At 42.3% G+C, this 20,025-nt stretch overlaps 17 non-coding genes across 17 annotated transcripts; all 17 read right to left on the bottom strand.

Annotated features, from left to right (window-relative positions):
• Positions 1-31: 31 nt before the first annotated feature.
• On the bottom strand, positions 32-103 carry trnap-cgg (transfer RNA proline (anticodon CGG)). The gene has a single exon. It is a non-coding gene; the product is annotated as a tRNA-Pro (tRNA).
• An 804-nt stretch (positions 104-907) lies between these two features.
• On the bottom strand, positions 908-979 carry trnap-cgg (transfer RNA proline (anticodon CGG)). The gene has a single exon. It is a non-coding gene; the product is annotated as a tRNA-Pro (tRNA).
• Positions 980-1,782: 803 nt separating this feature from the next.
• Positions 1,783-1,854, bottom strand: trnap-cgg (transfer RNA proline (anticodon CGG)). The gene has a single exon. It is a non-coding gene; the product is annotated as a tRNA-Pro (tRNA).
• An 843-nt stretch (positions 1,855-2,697) lies between these two features.
• On the bottom strand, positions 2,698-2,769 carry trnap-cgg (transfer RNA proline (anticodon CGG)). Its single transcript has one exon. It is a non-coding gene; the product is annotated as a tRNA-Pro (tRNA).
• Positions 2,770-3,572: 803 nt separating this feature from the next.
• On the bottom strand, positions 3,573-3,644 carry trnap-ugg (transfer RNA proline (anticodon UGG)). Its single transcript has one exon. It is a non-coding gene; the product is annotated as a tRNA-Pro (tRNA).
• An 803-nt stretch (positions 3,645-4,447) lies between these two features.
• Positions 4,448-4,519, bottom strand: trnap-cgg (transfer RNA proline (anticodon CGG)). The gene has a single exon. It is a non-coding gene; the product is annotated as a tRNA-Pro (tRNA).
• Positions 4,520-5,362: 843 nt separating this feature from the next.
• trnap-cgg (transfer RNA proline (anticodon CGG)) lies at positions 5,363-5,434 on the bottom strand. Its single transcript has one exon. It is a non-coding gene; the product is annotated as a tRNA-Pro (tRNA).
• An 803-nt stretch (positions 5,435-6,237) lies between these two features.
• trnap-cgg (transfer RNA proline (anticodon CGG)) lies at positions 6,238-6,309 on the bottom strand. The gene has a single exon. It is a non-coding gene; the product is annotated as a tRNA-Pro (tRNA).
• An 803-nt stretch (positions 6,310-7,112) lies between these two features.
• On the bottom strand, positions 7,113-7,184 carry trnap-cgg (transfer RNA proline (anticodon CGG)). Its single transcript has one exon. It is a non-coding gene; the product is annotated as a tRNA-Pro (tRNA).
• Positions 7,185-8,027: 843 nt separating this feature from the next.
• Positions 8,028-8,099, bottom strand: trnap-cgg (transfer RNA proline (anticodon CGG)). The gene has a single exon. It is a non-coding gene; the product is annotated as a tRNA-Pro (tRNA).
• An 804-nt stretch (positions 8,100-8,903) lies between these two features.
• Positions 8,904-8,975, bottom strand: trnap-cgg (transfer RNA proline (anticodon CGG)). The gene has a single exon. It is a non-coding gene; the product is annotated as a tRNA-Pro (tRNA).
• A 4,306-nt stretch (positions 8,976-13,281) lies between these two features.
• Positions 13,282-13,353, bottom strand: trnap-cgg (transfer RNA proline (anticodon CGG)). Its single transcript has one exon. It is a non-coding gene; the product is annotated as a tRNA-Pro (tRNA).
• Positions 13,354-14,116: 763 nt separating this feature from the next.
• trnap-cgg (transfer RNA proline (anticodon CGG)) lies at positions 14,117-14,188 on the bottom strand. The gene has a single exon. It is a non-coding gene; the product is annotated as a tRNA-Pro (tRNA).
• Positions 14,189-15,031: 843 nt separating this feature from the next.
• On the bottom strand, positions 15,032-15,103 carry trnap-cgg (transfer RNA proline (anticodon CGG)). The gene has a single exon. It is a non-coding gene; the product is annotated as a tRNA-Pro (tRNA).
• Positions 15,104-15,906: 803 nt separating this feature from the next.
• Positions 15,907-15,978, bottom strand: trnap-cgg (transfer RNA proline (anticodon CGG)). Its single transcript has one exon. It is a non-coding gene; the product is annotated as a tRNA-Pro (tRNA).
• A 1,717-nt stretch (positions 15,979-17,695) lies between these two features.
• Positions 17,696-17,767, bottom strand: trnap-cgg (transfer RNA proline (anticodon CGG)). Its single transcript has one exon. It is a non-coding gene; the product is annotated as a tRNA-Pro (tRNA).
• Positions 17,768-19,484: 1,717 nt separating this feature from the next.
• trnap-cgg (transfer RNA proline (anticodon CGG)) lies at positions 19,485-19,556 on the bottom strand. The gene has a single exon. It is a non-coding gene; the product is annotated as a tRNA-Pro (tRNA).
• Positions 19,557-20,025: the final 469 nt, after the last annotated feature.

The following is a 20,025-nucleotide window of genomic DNA, read 5'->3' as shown; positions in this document are numbered from 1 at the left end:
CCTCTTTCAGATTGTTAAAGGCTCTACACATGGGCTCGTCCGGGATTTGAACCCGGGACCTCTCGCACCCGAAGCGAGAATCATACCCCTAGACCAACGAGCCGTTTTATCAAAGGCATTTTTATTGCAGTCGCCAGTAATGACGGTGAGGATTTGGATTGACAGGTCGATGGTGCCAGGCCACAGTGAATAACGTGAGTGTTGGTGGTATACTTGTGAGCATAGCTGTCTTCCAAGCAGTTGACCAGGTTTTAGTTCAAATACTCTGTAATTCATCTGCTGAGTCTTTCAGATTCAATCTTCATTAGCTGTAACAGCAAGAAACAAATGAAGAAAGAGCTAATGTAGATTAAAAAAATTCAAAAGTAGACATCAAAATCAATTGGATCTCATTTCATTTGATCCGATTGACGCACCGGTACATGAATAAAATAAAAAATCCCCATTGAAATCTGTCTGTTTTAAACTAGAAATGTCACTTTTTTTGCACTGGATGCTTCTCAAACCTTCATAACCGCTGATGTCACACCTCTGCATCTTTGGTGAAATGCGGCAGAGCGAGAACAATGTTTGTCAAAACATGACACATCCCGAAAATCAGTCTTCTCATACAAATGGCTGTAGCTTCCGAACGGTTTGACCTACAAAATTGTTTGACCATCTCAGTTTTGCTCTACGACCCCCACAAGGGTCACGACACTCGTCTGAAGGTAATCTATGTACCGGTTAAAATGATAGATTTTTTAACCAAGGAAGAAATGAATAAATGCTGTGCGATGCTGAACCCACGAGTGCAGAGCACAATGGATTAGCAATCCATTGCCTTTATCACTCATCCACCTTGGTCTGCACTCCAAACTGTTGCCCAAGAACCGCCTCTTTCAGATTTGTTAAAGGCTCTACACATGGGCTCGTCCGGGATTTGAACCCGGGACCTCTCGCACCCGAAGCGAGAATCATACCCCTAGACCAACAAGCCGTTTTACCAAAGGCATTTTTATTGCAGTCGCCAGTAATGACGGTGAGGATTTGGATTGACAGGTCGATGGTGCCAGGCCACAGTGAATAACGTGAGTGTTGGTGGTATACTTGTGAGCATAGCTGTCTTCCAAGCAGTTGACCAGGTTTTAGTTCAAATACTCTGTAATTCATCTGCTGAGTCTTTCAGATTCAATTTTCATTAGCTGTAACAGCAAGAAACAAATGAAGAAAGAGCTAATGTAGATTAAAAAAATTAAAAAGTAGACATCAAAATCAATTGGATCTCATTTCATTTGATCCGATTGACGCACCGGTACATGAATAAAATAAAAAATCCCCATTGGAATCTGTCTGTTTTAAACTAGAAATGTCACTTTTTTTGCACTGGATGCTTCTCAAACCTTCATAACCGCTGATGTCACACCTCTGCATCTTTGGTGAAATGCGGCAGAGCGAGAACAATGTTTGTCAAAACATGACACATCCCGAAAATCAGTCTTCTCATACAAATGGCTGTAGCTTCCGAACGGTTTGACCTACAAAATTGTTTGACCATCTCAGTTTTGCTCTACGACCCCCACAAGGGTCACGACACTCGTCTGAAGGTAATCTACGTACCGGTTAAAATGACAGATTTTTTAACCAAGGAAGAAATGAATAAATGCTGTGCGATGCTGAACCCACAAGTGCAGAGCACAATGGATTAGCAATCCATTGCCTTTATCACTCATCCACCTTGGTCTGCACTCCAAACTGTTGCCCAAGAACCGCCTCTTTCAGGTTGTTAAAGGCTCTACACATGGGCTCGTCCGGGATTTGAACCCGGGACCTCTCGCACCCGAAGCGAGAATCATACCCCTAGACCAACGAGCCGTTTTATCAAAGGCATTTTTATTGCAGTCGCCAGTAATGACGGTGAGGATTTGGATTGACAGGTCGATGGTGCCAGGCCACAGTGAATAACGTGAGTGTTGGTGGTATACTTGTGAGCATAGCTGTCTTCCAAGCAGTTGACCAGGTCTTAGTTCAAATACTCTGTAATTCATCTGCTGAGTCTTTCAGATTCAATCTTCATTAGCTGTAACAGCAAGAAACAAATGAAGAAAGAGCTAATGTAGATTAAAAAAATTCAAAAGTAGACATCAAAATCAATTGGATCTCATTTCATTTGATCCGATTGACGCACCGGTACATGAATAAAATAAAAAATCCCCATTGGAATCTGTCTGTTTTAAACTAGAAACGTCACTTTTTTTGCACTGGATGCTTCTCAAACCTTCATAACCGCTGATGTCACACCTCTGCATCTTTGGTGAAATGCGGCAGAGCGAGAACAATGTTTGTCAAAACATGACACATCCCGAAAATCAGTCTTCTCATACAAATGGCTGTAGCTTCCGAACGGTTTGACCTACAAAATTGTTTGCCCATTCTTTGGAAAGGGGAGACTCTCACAAACACAATGTCGTTCTCAGTTTTGCTCTACGACCCCCACAAGGGTCACGACACTCGTCTGAAGGTAATCTATGTACCGGTTAAAATGATAGATTTTTTAACCAAGGAAGAAATGAATAAATGCTGTGCAATGCTGAACCCACGAGTGCAGAGCACAATGGATTAGCAATCCATTGCCTTTATCACTCATCCACCTTGGTCTGCACTCCAAACAGTTGCCCAAGAACCGCCTCTTTCAGATTTGTTAAAGGCTCTACACTTGGGCTCGTCCGGGATTTGAACCCGGGACCTCTCGCACCCGAAGCGAGAATCATACCCCTAGACCAACGAGCCGTTTTATCAAAGGCATTTTTATTGCAGTCGCCAGTAATGACGGTGAGGATTTGGATTGACAGGTCGATGGTGCCAGGCCACAGTGAATAACGTGAGTGTTGGTGGTATACTTGTGAGCATAGCTGTCTTCCAAGCAGTTGACCAGGTTTTAGTTCAAATACTCTGTAATTCATCTGCTGAGTCTTTCAGATTCAATCTTCATTAGCTATAACAGCAAGAAACAAATGAAGAAAGAGCTAATGTAGATTAAAAAAATTCAAAAGTAGACATCAAAATCAATTGGATCTCATTTCATTTGATCCGATTGACGCACCGGTACATGAATAAAATAAAAAATCCCCATTGGAATCTGTCTGTTTTAAACTAGAAATGTCACTTTTTTTGCACTGGATGCTTCTCAAACCTTCATAACCGCTGATGTCACACCTCTGCATCTTTGGTGAAATGCGGCAGAGCGAGAACAATGTTTGTCAAAACATGACACATCCCGAAAATCAGTCTTCTCATACAAATGGCTGTAGCTTCCGAACGGTTTGACCTACAAAATTGTTTGACCATCTCAGTTTTGCTCTACGACCCCCACAAGGGTCACGACACTCGTCTGAAGGTAATCTATGTACCGGTTAAAATGATAGATTTTTTAACCAAGGAAGAAATGAATAAATGCTGTGCGATGCTGAACCCACGAGTGCAGAGCCCAATGGATTAGCAATCCATTGCCTTTATCACTCATCCACCTTGGTCTGCACTCCAAACTGTTGCCCAAGAACCGCCTCTTTCAGATTGTTAAAGGCTCTACACATGGGCTCGTCCGGGATTTGAACCCGGGACCTCTCGCACCCAAAGCGAGAATCATACCCCTAGACCAACGAGCCGTTTTTTCAAAGGCATTTTTATTGCAGTCGCCAGTAATGACGGTGAGGATTTGGATTGACAGGTCGATGGTGCCAGGCCACAGTGAATAACGTGAGTGTTGGTGGTATACTTGTGAGCATAGCTGTCTTCCAAGCAGTTGACCAGGTTTTAGTTCAAATACTCTGTAATTCATCTGCTGAGTCTTTCAGATTCAATCTTCATTAGCTGTAACAGCAAGAAACAAATGAAGAAAGAGCTAATGTAGATTAAACAAATTCAAAAGTAGACATCAAAATCAATTGGATCTCATTTCATTTGATCCGATTGACGCACCGGTACATGAATAAAATAAAAAATCCCCATTGGAATCTGTCTGTTTTAAACTAGAAATGTCACTTTTTTTGCACTGGATGCTTCTCAAACCTTCATAACCGCTGATGTCACACCTCTGCATCTTTGGTGAAATGCGGCAGAGCGAGAACAATGTTTGTCAAAACATGACACATCCCGAAAATCAGTCTTCTCATACAAATGGCTGTAGCTTCCGAACGGTTTGACCTACAAAATTGTTTGACCATCTCAGTTTTGCTCTACGACCCCCACAAGGGTCACGACACTCGTCTGAAGGTAATCTATGTACCGGTTAAAATGATAGATTTTTTAACCAAGGAAGAAATGAATAAATGCTGTGTGATGCTGAACCCACGAGTGCAGAGCACAATGGATTAGCAATCCATTGCCTTTATCACTCATCCACCTTGGTCTGCACTCCAAACTGTTGCCCAAGAACCACCTCTTTCAGATTGTTAAAGGCTCTACACATGGGCTCGTCCGGGATTTGAACCCGGGACCTCTCGCACCCGAAGCGAGAATCATACCCCTAGACCAACGAGCCATTTTATCAAAGGCATTTTTATTGCAGTCGCCAGTAATGACGGTGAGGATTTGGATTGACAGGTCGATGGTGCCAGGCCACAGTGAATAACGTGAGTGTTGGTGGTATACTTGTGAGCATAGCTGTCTTCCAAGCAGTTGACCAGGTTTTAGTTCAAATACTCTGTAATTCATCTGCTGAGTCTTTCAGATTCAATCTTCATTAGCTGTAACAGCAAGAAACAAATGAAGAAAGAGCTAATGTAGATTAAAAAAATTCAAAAGTAGACATCAAAATCAATTGGATCTCATTTCATTTGATCCGATTGACGCACCGGTACATGAATAAAATAAAAAATCCCCATTGGAATCTGTCTGTTTTAAACTAGAAATGTCACTTTTTTTGCACTGGATGCTTCTCAAACCTTCATAAACGCTGATGTCACACCTCTGCATCTTTGGTGAAATGCGGCAGAGCGAGAACAATGTTTGTCAAAACATGACACATCCCGAAAATCAGTCTTCTCATACAAATGGCTGTAGCTTCCGAACGGTTTGACCTACAAAATTGTTTGACCATTCCATGGAAAGGGGAGACTCTCACAAACACAATGTCGTTCTCAGTTTTGCTCTACGACCCCCACAAGGGTCACGACACTCGTCTGAAGGTAATCTATGTACCGGTTAAAATGATAGATTTTTTAACCAAGGAAGAAATGAATAAATGCTGTGCGATGCTGAACCCACGAGTGCAGAGCACAATGGATTAGCAATCCATTGCCTTTATCACTCATCCACCTTGGTCTGCACTCCAAACTGTTGCCCAAGAACCGCCTCTTTCAGATTTGTTAAAGGCTCTACACATGGGCTCGTCCGGGATTTGAACCCGGGACCTCTCGCACCCGAAGCGAGAATCATACCCCTAGACCAACGAGCCGTTTTATCAAAGGCATTTTTATTGCAGTCGCCAGTAATGACGGTGAGGATTTGGATTGACAGGTCGATGGTGCCAGGCCACAGTGAATAACGTGAGTGTTGGTGGTATACTTGTGAGCATAGCTGTCTTCCAAGCAGTTGACCAGGTTTTAGTTCAAATACTCTGTAATTCATCTGCTGAGTCTTTCAGATTCAATCTTCATTAGCTGTAACAGCAAGAAACAAATGAAGAAAGAGCTAATGTAGATTAAAAAAATTAAAAAGTAGACATCAAAATCAATTGGATCTCATTTCATTTGATCCGATTGACGCACCGGTACATGAATAAAATAAAAAATCCCCATTGGAATCTCTCTGTTTTAAACTAGAAATGTCACTTTTTTTGCACTGGATGCTTCTCAAACCTTCATAACCGCTGATGTCACACCTCTGCATCTTTGGTGAAATGCGGCAGAGCGAGAACAATGTTTGTCAAAACATGACACATCCCGAAAATCAGTCTTCTCATACAAATGGCTGTAGCTTCCGAACGGTTTGACCTACAAAATTGTTTGACCATCTCAGTTTTGCTCTACGACCCCCACAAGGGTCACGACACTCGTCTGAAGGTAATCTATGTACCGGTTAAAATGACAGATTTTTTAACCAAGGAAGAAATGAATAAATGCTGTGCGATGCTGAACCCACGAGTGCAGAGAACAATGGATTAGCAATCCATTGCCTTTATCACTCATCCACCTTGGTCTGCACTCCAAACTGTTGCCCAAGAACCGCTTCTTTCAGATTGTTAAAGGCTCTACACATGGGCTCGTCCGGGATTTGAACCCGGGACCTCTCGCACCCGAAGCGAGAATCATACCCCTAGACCAACGAGCCGTTTTATCAAAGGCATTTTTATTGCAGTCGCCAGTAATGACGGTGAGGATTTGGATTGACAGGTCGATGGTGCCAGGCCACAGTGAATAACGTGAGTGTTGGTGGTATACTTGTGAGCATAGCTGTCTTCCAAGCAGTTGACCAGGTTTTAGTTCAAATACTCTGTAATTCATCTGCTGAGTCTTTCAGATTCAATCTTCATTAGCTGTAACAGCAAGAAACAAATGAAGAAAGAGCTAATGTAGATTAAAAAAATTAAAAAGTAGACATCAAAATCAATTGGATCTCATTTCATTTGATCCGATTGACGCACCGGTACATGAATAAAATAAAAAATCCCCATTGGAATCTGTCTGTTTTAAACTAGAAATGTCACTTTTTTTGCACTGGATGCTTCTCAAACCTTCATAACCGCTGATGTCACACCTCTGCATCTTTGGTGAAATGCGGCAGAGCGAGAACAATGTTTGTCAAAACATGACACATCCCGAAAATCAGTCTTCTCATACAAATGGCTGTAGCTTCCGAACGGTTTGACCTACAAAATTGTTTGACCATCTCAGTTTTGCTCTACGACCCCCACAAGGGTCACGACACTCGTCTGAAGGTAATCTATCTACCGGTTAAAATGACAGATTTTTTAACCAAGGAAGAAATGAATAAATGCTGTGCGATGCTGAACCCACGAGTGCAGAGCACAATGGATTAGCAATCCATTGCCTTTATCACTCATCCACCTTGGTCTGCACTCCAAACTGTTGCCCAAGAACCACCTCTTTCAGATTGTTAAAGGCTCTACACATGGGCTCGTCCGGGATTTGAACCCGGGACCTCTCGCACCCGAAGCGAGAATCATACCCCTAGACCAACGAGCCATTTTATCAAAGGCATTTTTATTGCAGTCGCCAGTAATGACGGTGAGGATTTGGATTGACAGGTCGATGGTGCCAGGCCACAGTGAATAACGTGAGTGTTGGTGGTATACTTGTGAGCATAGCTGTCTTCCAAGCAGTTGACCAGGTTTTAGTTCAAATACTCTGTAATTCATCTGCTGAATCTTTCAGATTCAATCTTCATTAGCTGTAACAGCAAGAAACAAATGAAGAAAGAGCTAATGTAGATTAAAAAAATTAAAAAGTAGACATCAAAATCAATTGGATTTCATTTCATTTGATCCGATTGACGCACCGGTACATGAATAAAATAAAAAATCCCCATTGGAATCTGTCTGTTTTAAACTAGAAATGTCACTTTTTTTGCACTGGATGCTTCTCAAACCTTCATAACCGCTGATGTCACACCTCTGCATCTTTGGTGAAATGCGGCAGAGCGAGAACAATGTTTGTCAAAACATGACACATCCCGAAAATCAGTCTTCTCATACAAATGGCTGTAGCTTCCGAACGGTTTGACCTACAAAATTGTTTGACCATTCCATGGAAAGGGGAGACTCTCACAAACACAATGTTGTTCTCAGTTTTGCTCTACGACCCCCACAAGGGTCACGACACTCGTCTGAAGGTAATCTATGTACCGGTTAAAATGATAGATTTTTTAACCAAGGAAGAAATGAATAAATGCTGTGCGATGCTGAACCCACGAGTGCAGAGCACAATGGATTAGCAATCCATTGCCTTTATCACTCATCCACCTTGGTCTGCACTCCAAACTGTTGCCCAAGAACCGCCTCTTTCAGATTTGTTAAAGGCTCTACACATGGGCTCGTCCGGGATTTGAACCCGGGACCTCTCGCACCCGAAGCGAGAATCATACCCCTAGACCAACGAGCCGTTTTATCAAAGGCATTTTTATTGCAGTCGCCAGTAATGACGGTGAGGATTTGGATTGACAGGTCGATGGTGCCAGGCCACAGTGAATAACGTGAGTGTTGGTGGTATACTTGTGAGCATAGCTGTCTTCCAAGCAGTTGACCAGGTTTTAGTTCAAATACTCTGTAATTCATCTGCTGAGTCTTTCAGATTCAATCTTCATTAGCTGTAACAGCAAGAAACAAATGAAGAAAGAGCTAATGTAGATTAAAAAAATTCAAAAGTAGACATCAAAATCAATTGGATCTCATTTCATTTGATCCGATTGACGCACCGGTACATGAATAAAATAAAAAATCCCCATTGGAATCTGTCTGTTTTAAACTAGAAATGTCACTTTTTTTGCACTGGATGCTTCTCAAACCTTCATAACCGCTGATGTCACACCTCTGCATCTTTGGTGAAATGCGGCAGAGCGAGAACAATGTTTGTCAAAACATGACACATCCCGAAAATCAGTCTTCTCATACAAATGGCTGTAGCTTCCGAACGGTTTGACCTACAAAATTGTTTGACCATCTCAGTTTTGCTCTACGACCCCCACAAGGGTCACGACACTCGTCTGAAGGTAATCTATGTACCGGTTAAAATGATAGATTTTTTAACCAAGGAAGAAATGAATAAATGCTGTGCGATGCTGAACCCACGAGTGCAGAGCACAATGGATTAGCAATCCATTGCCTTTATCACTCATCCACCTTGGTCTGCACTCCAAACTGTTGCCCAAGAACCGCCTCTTTCAGATTTGTTAAAGGCTCTACACATGGGCTCGTCCGGGATTTGAACCCGGGACCTCTCGCACCCGAAGCGAGAATCATACCCCTAGACCAACGAGCCGTTTTATCAAAGGCATTTTTATTGCAGTCGCCAGTAATGACGGTGAGGATTTGGATTGACAGGTCGATGGTGCCAGGCCACAGTGAATAACGTGAGTGTTGGTGGTATACTTGTGAGCATAGCTGTCTTCCAAGCAGTTGACCAGGTTTTAGTTCAAATACTCTGTAATTCATCTGCTGAGTCTTTCAGATTCAATCTTCATTAGCTGTAACAGCAAGAAACAAATGAAGAAAGAGCTAATGTAGATTAAAAAAATTCAAAAGTAGACATCAAAATCAATTGGATCTCATTTCATTTGATCCGATTGACGCACCGGTACATGAATAAAATAAAAAATCCCCATTGGAATCTGTCTGTTTTAAACTAGAAATGTCACTTTTTTTGCACTGGATGCTTCTCAAACCTTCATAACCGCTGATGTCACACCTCTGCATCTTTGGTGAAATGCGGCAGAGCGAGAACAATGTTTGTCAAAACATGACACATCCCGAAAATCAGTCTTCTCATACAAATGGCTGTAGCTTCCGAACGGTTTGACCTACAAAATTGTTTGACCATCTCAGTTTTGCTCTACGACCCCCACAAGGGTCACGACACTCGTCTGAAGGTAATCTATGTACCGGTTAAAATGATAGATTTTTTTAACCAAGGAAGAAATGAATAAATGCTGTGCGATGCTGAACCCACGAGTGCAGAGCACAATGGATTAGCAATCCATTGCCTTTATCACTCATCCACCTTGGTCTGCACTCCAAACTGTTGCCCAAGAACCGCCTCTTTCAGATTTGTTAAAGGCTCTACACATGGGCTCGTCCGGGATTTGAACGGGGGACCTCTCGCACCCGAAGCGAGAATCATACCCCTAGACCAACGAGCCGTTTTATCAAAGGCATTTTTATTGCAGTCGCCAGTAATGACGGTGAGGATTTGGATTGACAGGTCGATGGTGCCAGGCCACAGTGAATAACGTGAGTGTTGGTGGTATACTTGTGAGCATAGCTGTCTTCCAAGCAGTTGACCAGGTTTTAGTTCAAATACTCTGTAATTCATCTGCTGAGTCTTTCAGATTCAATCTTCATTAGCTGTAACAGCAAGAAACAAATGAAGAAAGAGCTAATGTAGATTAAAAAAATTAAAAAGTAGACATCAAAATCAATTGGATCTCATTTCATTTGATCCGATTGACGCACCGGTACATGAATAAAATAAAAAATCCCCATTGGAATCTCTCTGTTTTAAACTAGAAATGTCACTTTTTTTGCACTGGATGCTTCTCAAACCTTCATAACCGCTGATGTCACACCTCTGCATCTTTGGTGAAATGCGGCAGAGCGAGAACAATGTTTGTCAAAACATGACACATCCCGAAAATCAGTCTTCTCATACAAATGGCTGTAGCTTCCGAACGGTTTGACCTACAAAATTGTTTGACCATCTCAGTTTTGCTCTACGACCCCCACAAGGGTCACGACACTCGTCTGAAGGTAATCTATGTACCGGTTAAAATGACAGATTTTTTAACCAAGGAAGAAATGAATAAATGCTGTGCGATGCTGAACCCACGAGTGCAGAGAACAATGGATTAGCAATCCATTGCCTTTATCACTCATCCACCTTGGTCTGCACTCCAAACTGTTGCCCAAGAACCGCCTCTTTCAGATTGTTAAAGGCTCTACACATGGGCTCGTCCAGGATTTGAACCCGGGACCTCTCGCACCCGAAGCGAGAATCATACCCCTAGACCAACGAGCCGTTTTATCAAAGGCATTTTTATTGCAGTCGCCAGTAATGACGGTGAGGATTTGGATTGACAGGTCGATGGTGCCAGGCCACAGTGAATAACGTGAGTGTTGGTGGTATACTTGTGAGCATAGCTGTCTTCCAAGCAGTTGACCAGGTTTTAGTTCAAATACTCTGTAATTCATCTGCTGAGTCTTTCAGATTCAATCTTCATTAGCTGTAACAGCAAGAAACAAATGAAGAAAGAGCTAATGTAGATTAAAAAAATTAAAAAGTAGACATCAAAATCAATTGGATCTCATTTCATTTGATCCGATTGACGCACCGGTACATGAATAAAATAAAAAATCCCCATTGGAATCTGTCTGTTTTAAACTAGAAATGTCACTTTTTTTGCACTGGATGCTTCTCAAACCTTCATAACCGCTGATGTCACACCTCTGCATCTTTGGTGAAATGCGGCAGAGCGAGAACAATGTTTGTCAAAACATGACACATCCCGAAAATCAGTCTTCTCATACAAATGGCTGTAGCTTCCGAACGGTTTGACCTACAAAATTGTTTGACCATCTCAGTTTTGCTCTATGACCCCCACAAGGGTCACGACACTCGTCTGAAGGTAATCTATCTACCGGTTAAAATGACAGATTTTTTAACCAAGGAAGAAATGAATAAATGCTGTGCGATGCTGAACCCACGAGTGCAGAGCACAATGGATTAGCAATCCATTGCCTTTATCACTCATCCACCTTGGTCTGCACTCCAAACTGTTGCCCAAGAACCACCTCTTTCAGATTGTTAAAGGCTCTACACATGGGCTCGTCCGGGATTTGAACCCGGGACCTCTCGCACCCGAAGCAAGAATCATACCCCTAGACCAACGAGCCGTTTTATCAAAGGCATTTTTATTGCAGTCGCCAGTAATGACGGTGAGGATTTGGATTGACAGGTCGATGGTGCCAGGCCACAGTGAATAACGTGAGTGTTGGTGGTATACTTGTGAGCATAGCTGTCTTCCAAGCAGTTGACCAGGTTTTAGTTCAAATACTCTGTAATTCATCTGCTGAGTCTTTCAGATTCAATCTTCATTAGCTGTAACAGCAAGAAACAAATGAAGAAAGAGCTAATGTAGATTAAAAAAATTCAAAAGTAGACATCAAAATCAATTGGATCTCATTTCATTTGATCCGATTGACGCACCGGTACATGAATAAAATAAAAAATCCCCATTGGAATCTGTCTGTTTTAAACTAGAAATGTCACTTTTTTTGCACTGGATGCTTCTCAAACCTTCATAACCGCTGATGTCACACCTCTGCATCTTTGGTGAAATGCGGCAGAGCGAGAACAATGTTTGTCAAAACATGACACATCCCGAAAATCAGTCTTCTCATACAAATGGCTGTAGCTTCCGAACGGTTTGACCTACAAAATTGTTTGACCATCTCAGTTTTGCTCTACGACCCCCACAAGGGTCACGACACTCGTCTGAAGGTAATCTATGTACCGGTTAAAATGACAGATTTTTTAACCAAGGAAGAAATGAATAAATGCTGTGCGATGCTGAACCCACGAGTGCAGAGCACAATGGATTAGCAATCCATTGCCTTTATCACTCATCCACCTTGGTCTGCACTCCAAACTGTTGCCCAAGAACCGCCTCTTTCAGATTGTTAAAGGCTCTACACATGGGCTCGTCCAGGATTTGAACCCAGGACCTCTCACACCCGAAGCAAGAATCATACCCCTAGACCAACGAGCCGTTTTATCAAAGGCATTTTTATTGCAGTCGCCAGTAATGACGGTGAGGATTTGGATTGACAGGTCGATGGTGCCAGGCCACAGTGAATAACGTGAGTGTTGGTGGTATACTTGTGAGCATAGCTGTCTTCCAAGCAGTTGACCAGGTTTTAGTTCAAATACTCTGTAATTCATCTGCTGAGTCTTTCAGATTCAATCTTCATTAGCTGTAACAGCAAGAAACAAATGAAGAAAGAGCTAATGTAGATTAAAAAAATGTAAAAGTAGACATCAAAATCAATTGGATCTCATTTCATTTGATCCGATTGACGCACCGGTACATGAATAAAATAAAAAATCCCCATTGGAATCTGTCTGTTTTAAACTAGAAATGTCACTTTTTTTGCACTGGATGCTTCTCAAACCTTCATAACCGCTGATGTCACACCTCTGCATCTTTGGTGAAATGCGGTAGAGCGAGAACAATGTTTGTCAAAACATGACACATCCCGAAAATCAGTCTTCTCATACAAATGGCTGTAGCTTCCGAACGGTTTGACCTACAAAATTGTTTGACCATCTCAGTTTTGCTCTACGACCCCCACAAGGGTCACGACACTCGTCTGAAGGTAATCTACGTACCGGTTAAAATGATAGATTTTTTAACCAAGGAAGAAATGAATAAATGCTGTGCGATGCTGAACCCACGAGTGCAGAGCACAATGGATTAGCAATCCATTGCCTTTATCACTCATCCACCTTGGTCTGCACTCCAAACTGTTGCCCAAGAACCGCCTCTTTCAGATTTGTTAAAGGCTCTACACATGGGCTCGTCCGGGATTTGAACCCGGGACCTCTCGCACCCGAAGCGAGAATCATACCCCTAGACCAACGAGCCGTTTTATCAAAGGCATTTTTATTGCAGTCGCCAGTAATGACGGTGAGGATTTGGATTGACAGGTCGATGGGGCCAGGCCACAGTGAATAACGTGAGTGTTGGTGGTATACTTGTGAGCATAGCTGTCTTCCAAGCAGTTGACCAGGTCTTAGTTCAAATACTCTGTAATTCATCTGCTGAGTCTTTCAGATTCAATCTTCATTAGCTGTAACAGCAAGAAACAAATGAAGAAAGAGCTAATGTAGATTAAAAAAATTAAAAAGTAGACATCAAAATCAATTGGATCTCATTTCATTTGATCCGATTGACGCACCGGTACATGAATAAAATAAAAAATCCCCATTGGAATCTGTCTGTTTTAAACTAGAAATGTCACTTTTTTTGCACTGGATGCTTCTCAAACCTGCGGCAGAGCGAGAACAATGTTTGTCAAAACATGACACATCCCGAAAATCAGTCTTCTCAAACAAATGGCTGTAGCTTCCGAACGGTTTGACCTACAAAATTGTTTGACCATCTCAGTTTTGCTCTACGACCCCCACAAGGGTCACGACACTCGTCTGAAGGTAATCTATGTACCGGTTAAAATGACAGATTTTTTAACCAAGGAAGAAATGAATAAATGCTGTGCGATGCTGAACCCACGAGTGCAGAGCACAATGGATTAGCAATCCATTGCCTTTATCACTCATCCACCTTGGTCTGCACTCCAAACTGTTGCCCAAGAACCGCCTCTTTCAGATTTGTTAAAGGCTCTACACATGGGCTCGTCCGGGATTTGAACCCGGGACCTCTCGCACCCGAAGCGAGAATCATACCCCTAGACCAACGAGCCGTTTTATCAAAGGCATTTTTATTGCAGTCGCCAGTAATGACGGTGAGGATTTGGATTGACAGGTCGATGGGGCCAGGCCACAGTGAATAACGTGAGTGTTGGTGGTATACTTGTGAGCATAGCTGTCTTCCAAGCAGTTGACCAGGTCTTAGTTCAAATACTCTGTAATTCATCTGCTGAGTCTTTCAGATTCAATCTTCATTAGCTGTAACAGCAAGAAACAAATGAAGAAAGAGCTAATGTAGATTAAAAAAATTAAAAAGTAGACATCAAAATCAATTGGATCTCATTTCATTTGATCCGATTGACGCACCGGTACATGAATAAAATAAAAAATCCCCATTGGAATCTGTCTGTTTTAAACTAGAAATGTCACTTTTTTTGCACTGGATGCTTCTCAAACCTTCATAACCGCTGATGTCACACCTCTGCATCTTTGGTGAAATGCGGCAGAGCGAGAACAATGTTTGTCAAAACATGACACATCCCGAAAATCAGTCTTCTCAAACAAATGGCTGTAGCTTCCGAACGGTTTGACCTACAAAATTGTTTGACCATTCCATGGAAAGGGGAGACTCTCACAAACACAATGTCGTTCTCAGTTTTGCTCTACGACCCCCACAAGGGTCACGACACTCGTCTGAAGGTAATCTATGTACCGGTTAAAATGATAGATTTTTTAACCAAGGAAGAAATGAATAAATGCCGTGCGATGCTGAACCCACGAGTGCAGAGCACAATGGATTAGCAATCCATTGCCTTTATCACTCATCCACCTTGGTCTGCACTCCAAACTGTTGACCAAGAACCGCCTCTTTCAGATTTGTTAAAGGCTCTACACATGGGCTCGTCCGGGATTTGAACCCGGGACCTCTCGCACCCGAAGCGAGAATCATACCCCTAGACCAACGAGCCGTTTTATCAAAGGCATTTTTATTGCAGTCGCCAGTAATGACGGTGAGGATTTGGATTGACAGGTCGATGGTGCCAGGCCACAGTGAATAACGTGAGTGTTGGTGGTATACTTGTGAGCATAGCTGTCTTCCAAGCAGTTGACCAGGTTTTAGTTCAAATACTCTGTAATTCATCTGCTGAGTCTTTCAGATTCAATCTTCATTAGCTGTAACAGCAAGAAACAAATGAAGAAAGAGCTAATGTAGATTAAAAAAATTCAAAAGTAGACATCAAAATCAATTGGATCTCATTTCATTTGATCCGATTGACGCACCGGTACATGAATAAAATAAAAAATCCCCATTGGAATCTGTCTGTTTTAAACTAGAAATGTCACTTTTTTTGCACTGGATGCTTCTCAAACCTTCATAACCGCTGATGTCACACCTCTGCATCTTTGGTGAAATGCGGCAGAGCGAGAACAATGTTTGTCAAAACATGACACATCCCGAAAATCAGTCTTCTCATACAAATGGCTGTAGCTTCCGAACGGGTTGACCTACAAAATTGTTTGACCATCTCAGTTTTGCTCTACGACCCCCACAAGGGTCACTACACTCGTCTGAAGGTAATCTACGTACCGGTTAAAATGACAGATTTTTTAACCAAGGAAGAAATGAAGAAATGCTGTGCGATGCTGAACCCACAAGTGCAGAGCACAATGGATTAGCAATCCATTGCCTTTATCACTAATCCACTTTGGTCTGCACTCCAAACTGTTGCCCAAGAACCGCCTCTTTCAGGTTGTTAAAGGCTCTACACATGGGCTCGTCCGGGATTTGAACCCGGGACCTCTCGCACCCGAAGCGAGAATCATACCCCTAGACCAACGAGCCGTTTTATCAAAGGCATTTTTATTGCAGTCGCCAGTAATGACGGTGAGGATTTGGATTGACAGGTCGATGGTGCCAGGCCACAGTGAATAACGTGAGTGTTGGTGGTATACTTGTGAGCATAGCTGTCTTCCAAGCAGTTGACCAGGTTTTAGTTCAAATACTCTGTAATTCATCTGCTGAGTCTTTCAGATTCAATCTTCATTAGCTGTAACAGCAAGAAACAAATGAAGAAAGAGCTAATGTAGATTAAAAAAATTAAAAAGTAGACATCAAAATCAATTGGATCTCATTTCATTTGATCCGATTGACGCACCGGTACATGAATAAAATAAAAAATCCCCATTGGAATCTGTCTGTTTTAAACTGGAAATGTCACTTTTTTTGCACTGGATGCTTCTCAAACCTTCATAACCGCTGATGTCACACCTCTGCATCTTTGGTGAAATGCGGCAGAGCGAGAACAATGTTTGTCAAAACATGACACATCCCGAAAATCAGTCTGGTCATACAAATGGCTGTAGCTTCCGAACGGTTTGACCTACAAAATTGTTTGACCATTCCATGGAAAGGGGAGACTCTCACAAACACAATGTCGTTCTCAGTTTTGCTCTACGACCCCCACAAGGGTCACGACACTCGTCTGAAGGTAATCTATGTACCGGTTAAAATGATAGATTTTTTAACCAAGGAAGAAATGAATAAATGCTGTGCGATGCTGAACCCACGAGTGCAGAGCACAATGGATTAGCAATCCATTGCCTTTATCACTCATCCACCTTGGTCTGCACTCCAAACTGTTGACCAAGAACCGCCTCTTTCAGATTTGTTAAAGGCTCTACACATGGGCTCGTCCGGGATTTGAACCCGGGACCTCTCGCACCCGAAGCGAGAATCATACCCTAGACCAACGAGCCGTTTTATCAAAGGCATTTTTATTGCAGTCGCCAGTAATGACGGTGAGGATTTGGATTGACAGGTCGATGGTGCCAGGCCACAGTGAATAACGTGAGTGTTGGTGGTATACTTGTGAGCATAGCTGTCTTCCAAGCAGTTGACCAGGTTTTAGTTCAAATACTCTGTAATTCATCTGCTGAGTCTTTCAGATTCAATCTTCATTAGCTGTAACAGCAAGAAACAAATGAAGAAAGAGCTAATGTAGATTAAAAAAATTCAAAAGTAGACATCAAAATCAATTGGATCTCATTTCATTTGATCCGATTGACGCACCGGTACATGAATAAAATAAAAAATCCCCATTGGAATCTGTCTGTTTTAAACTAGAAATGTCACTTTTTTTGCACTGGATGCTTCTCAAACCTTCATAACCGCTGATGTCACACCTCTGCATCTTTGGTGAAATGCGGCAGAGCGAGAACAATGTTTGTCAAAACATGACACATCCCGAAAATCAGTCTTCTCATACAAATGGCTGTAGCTTCCGAACGGGTTGACCTACAAAATTGTTTGACCATCTCAGTTTTGCTCTACGACCCCCACAAGGGTCACGACACTCGTCTGAAGGTAATCTACGTACCGGTTAAAATGACAGATTTTTTAACCAAGGAAGAAATGAAGAAATGCTGTGCGATGCTGAACCCACAAGTGCAGAGCACAATGGATTAGCAATCCATTGCCTTTATCACTAATCCACTTTGGTCTGCACTCCAAACTGTTGCCCAAGAACCGCCTCTTTCAGGTTGTTAAAGGCTCTACACATGGGCTCGTCCGGGATTTGAACCCGGGACCTCTCGCACCCGAAGCGAGAATCATACCCCTAGACCAACGAGCCGTTTTATCAAAGGCATTTTTATTGCAGTCGCCAGTAATGACGGTGAGGATTTGGATTGACAGGTCGATGGTGCCAGGCCACAGTGAATAACGTGAGTGTTGGTGGTATACTTGTGAGCATAGCTGTCTTCCAAGCAGTTGACCAGGTTTTAGTTCAAATACTCTGTAATTCATCTGCTGAGTCTTTCAGATTCAATCTTCATTAGCTGTAACAGCAAGAAACAAATGAAGAAAGAGCTAATGTAGATTAAAAAAATTAAAAAGTAGACATCAAAATCAATTGGATCTCATTTCATTTGATCCGATTGACGCACCGGTACATGAATAAAATAAAAAATCCCCATTGGAATCTGTCTGTTTTAAACTGGAAATGTCACTTTTTTTGCACTGGATGCTTCTCAAACCTTCATAACCGCTGATGTCACACCTCTGCATCTTTGGTGAAATGCGGCAGAGCGAGAACAATGTTTGTCAAAACATGACACATCCCGAAAATCAGTCTGGTCATACAAATGGCTGTAGCTTCCGAACGGTTTGACCTACAAAATTGTTTGACCATTCCATGGAAAGGGGAGACTCTCACAAACACAATGTCGTTCTCAGTTTTGCTCTACGACCCCCACAAGGGTCACGACACTCGTCTGAAGGTAATCTACGTACCGGTTAAAATGACAGATTTTTTAACCAAGGAAGAAATGAAGAAATGCTGTGCGATGCTGAACCCACGAGTGCAGAGCACAATGGATTAGCAATCCATTGCCTTTATCACTCATCCACCTTGGTCTGCACTCCAAACTGTTGCCCAACAACCGCCTCTTTCAGATTGTTAAAGGCTCTACACATGGGCTCATCCGGGATTTGAACCCGGGACCTCTCGCACCCGAAGCAAGAATCATACCCCTAGACCAACGAGCCGTTCTTTCAAAGGCATTTTTATTGCAGTCGCCAGTAATGACGGTGAGGATTTGGATTGACAGGTCGATGGTGCCAGGCCACAGTGAATAACGTGAGTGTTGGTGGTATACTTGTGAGCATAGCTGTCTTCCAAGCAGTTGACCAGGTTTTAGTTCAAATACTCTGTAATTCATCTGCTGAGTCTTTCAGATTCAATCTTCATTAGCTGTAACAGCAAGAAACAAATGAAGAAAGAGCTAATGTAGATTAAAAAAATTCAAAAGTAGACATCAAAATCAATTGGATCTCATTTCATTTGATCCGATTGACGCACCGGTACATGAATAAAATAAAAAATCCCCATTGGAATCTGTCTGTTTTAAACTAGAAATGTCACTTTTTTTGCACTGGATGCTTCTCAAACCTTCATAACCGCTGATGTCACACCTCTGCATCTTTGGTGAAATGCGGCAGAGCGAGAACAATGTTTGTCAAAACATGACACATCCCGAAAATCAGTCTTCTCATACAAATGGCTGTAGCTTCCGAACGGTTTGACCTACAAAATTGTTTGACCATCTCAGTTTTGCTCTACGACCCCCACAAGGGTCACGACACTCGTCTGAAGGTAATCTATCTACCGGTTAAAATGACAGATTTTTTAACCAAGGAAGAAATGAATAAATGCTGTGCGATGCTGAACCCACGAGTGCAGAGCACAATGGATTAGCAATCCATTGCCTTTATCACTCATCCACCTTGGTCTGCACTCCAAACTGTTGCCCAAGAACCGCCTCTTTCAGATTGTTAAAGGCTCTATACATGGGCTCGTCCGGGATTTGAACCCGGGACCTCTCGCACCCGAAGCGAGAATCATACCCCTAGACCAACGAGCCATTTTATCAAAGGCATTTTTATTGCAGTCGCCAGTAATGACGGTGAGGATTTGGATTGACAGGTCGATGGTGCCAGGCCACAGTGAATAACGTGAGTGTTGGTGGTATACTTGTGAGCATAGCTGTCTTCCAAGCAGTTGACCAGGTTTTAGTTCAAATACTCTGTAATTCATCTGCTGAGTCTTTCAGATTCAATCTTCATTAGCTGTAACAGCAAGAAACAAATGAAGAAAGAGCTAATGTAGATTAAAAAAATTAAAAAGTAGACATCAAAATCAATTGGATCTCATTTCATTTGATCCGATTGACGCACCGGTACATGAATAAAATAAAAAATCCCCATTGGAATCTGTCTGTTTTAAACTAGAAATGTCACTTTTTTTGCACTGGATGCTTCTCAAACCTTCATAACCGCTGATGTCACACCTCTGCATCTTTGGTGAAATGCGGCAGAGCGAGAACAATGTTT

The sequence above is a fragment of the Oncorhynchus mykiss genome, chromosome 15, assembly GCF_057628025.1.
Source record: "Oncorhynchus mykiss isolate SJ-2025 chromosome 15, ASM5762802v1, whole genome shotgun sequence".
In the NCBI taxonomy this organism is placed as follows: domain Eukaryota; kingdom Metazoa; phylum Chordata; class Actinopteri; order Salmoniformes; family Salmonidae; genus Oncorhynchus; species Oncorhynchus mykiss.
The sequence above is the reverse complement of the archived record's forward strand: the minus strand, read 5'-3'. Positions and strand labels throughout refer to the sequence as shown.